Here is a 2335-nt window from a genome sequence, read left to right as displayed (position 1 = left end):
AGGTGAGGGATGTCATCATGGAGACAGATGAAACTATGTCTCCTTTGATGTCACACCACTCTTTACGTGCGTTCCTGTTGATAAGGCGGTGGATGTGGTCTGTATAAGATTAAAATCAGACACCATTCTTAGCAGCAGAACCACTCTGTCCACAGAACAAGTGTGTCAACTTCTGAAACTGTGCCTGGAATCACCTTATTTCACATTTGGGGGCAATACCTTAGGCAGAAACATGGGTGTGCTATGGGCTCCCCAGTTTCCCCTATTGTTGCAAACCTGTCCTGTAGGAGGTGGAAAAGAGTGCTCTGATGTCCTTTACAGGGACACCACAGAGCCATTGGTTCAGGTATGTTGAAGACACCTGGGTTAAAATTAAATCCCAGGAAGTCCAACATTTCACTGATCACATCAACTTTGTGGATAAATATATAAAGTTCACACGAGAGGATGTTAAATATGGCAGGTTGGCGTTCCTGGACTGTGACGTCTCAGTCTCTGATGAAGGATGGTTGGAAACTGCCATGTTTCACAAACACAAACCTGTATATCCGTATGTTGCAGGAGCTTCAGATAAACTGAGACTTTTATTCTCTAAACATGACATCCCAGTGGCTTTCAATCCTTAAAACACTTTACAGCAAGGACTGGTTCACCCCAAAATCCGTTCCCCAGCACAGAGTTGTGTATGCTGTTAAGAGCCAGGAGGACTGTGATCAGTTATACATCGGAGAAACAAAGCAGCCTCTGTTGAAAATGACGGTATAACACAGATGAGCAACATCATCAGGCCAGAACTCTGCAGTTTACACTCATCTACAGGCCAGGACTCTGCAGTTTACACTCATCTACAGGCCAGAACTCTGCAGTTTACACTCATCTACAGGCCAGCTGTCACTCTTTCAGGGATGAAAATCTTCTCATCCTTAATAGAGAGGAATGCTGGTTTGAGAGAGGAGTAATAGAAGCTATTTTTTGAAGCAAAATTGTCTGCCATTAAACAGGTCCAGTTGTCCCCATTTATTGTGACTATGACTCAGCTCTTTGGTAACAATAAGTAATAATCAGGGCACTATGATTGATTGTTAGGCTGATGAACCCCCTTTGCATGTGAACAAACAGTTTTGATTCTCGTTGTTAAACCACCATGTGGAGACACTGTTCATAAGACTGAGCTTACCTGCAACTCCTCAGACTGAAGTAGTGTCTTGGAGGAGAGATGAAACATTTTACATTACATACAATTACAGTGCATCAATCTAAACATCTCTACTGATGTTTGTGTCCAGTTCTACAGAACCAGAGCATACTGACCTCCTCCATTCCAGTGTTTCATCCTAGATCCACACTAAACTTCAACTTGGTCATCAGACTGGGCAGTAAACTGAGTGGAAAACACTGAGTTGAAGATGGATCTGTGTAGATCCACCTGGCACAAAACCTTTTTAAAATATTGACCTCTGACTGGAAGTTGTGTACTGCCAGAACAAAAATCATTACAAACACAGAACTATTTTTTTCTGCTCTGTTGTCTCCCTTCTTAATACCATTTCCTTCTCCTGAACCAGGAACACTTCCTGTGTACAGGTCTCTACATTTGGTGAAATAAATGTGATTTATGTAAAACATTGATTTTTTTCCACTCATTAATTGTGTGTAATCTTATGTGAAACACATCAGAGTTTAATATATGTGAATATATGCAGACATGAAGGCACCACGCTGTAGGTGAATGAAGGAGGGGAGTGTTTGATTTGCTGATTGAAAACTCCTGAGCTGCAAGCACATCTGGTCAGGAGGGTCTCACAAACGGCACATTTTCAATTTGTCTCAGCAGCTGTTCCGCTCCACCCGAACTCACTGCGTGCCATCGTCTTATTACACTCTTATTAATGTAATATCATTAAAGGCATTAAATGTCCCTCTGAACATCTGAGTGCAGCAATTTATACGCAGCTCATAACGTTCATTCCTTTTGGCAGGGCTGGAGAACGGCGAGTCCGGCAAGATCTACTGCCGAGTCACCAGGCTTGAACTGATAATTTGGGGGGCGGTGGTGGAGAGAAGCAGGGTTAGAGGAGATGGTGGGGGCACTGAATCATTTGGTATATTTATTATCCATCCTCCAGCTCTGGCTCACTCCTGCTTTTCCTAGATGAGGCAAAATAATGGCCCGGAAACCACAGTTTCGCCCCGACAGGTCCCCACCGAGCAGAGACTCGTACAGACATCCAGACTCGAGACAAGGTAGACCTCCCCATAAGTCAAACTACCGAGGAGGTCACCAAGGATACAGACGTTTTCCTAACCAAAAACAAAGGTATGATAAACATGACTA

This window comes from Austrofundulus limnaeus, unplaced genomic scaffold, assembly GCF_001266775.1.
Source record: "Austrofundulus limnaeus strain Quisiro unplaced genomic scaffold, Austrofundulus_limnaeus-1.0 Scaffold185, whole genome shotgun sequence".
Classification (NCBI taxonomy): domain Eukaryota; kingdom Metazoa; phylum Chordata; class Actinopteri; order Cyprinodontiformes; family Rivulidae; genus Austrofundulus; species Austrofundulus limnaeus.
This window is presented reverse-complemented; position numbering follows the sequence as displayed.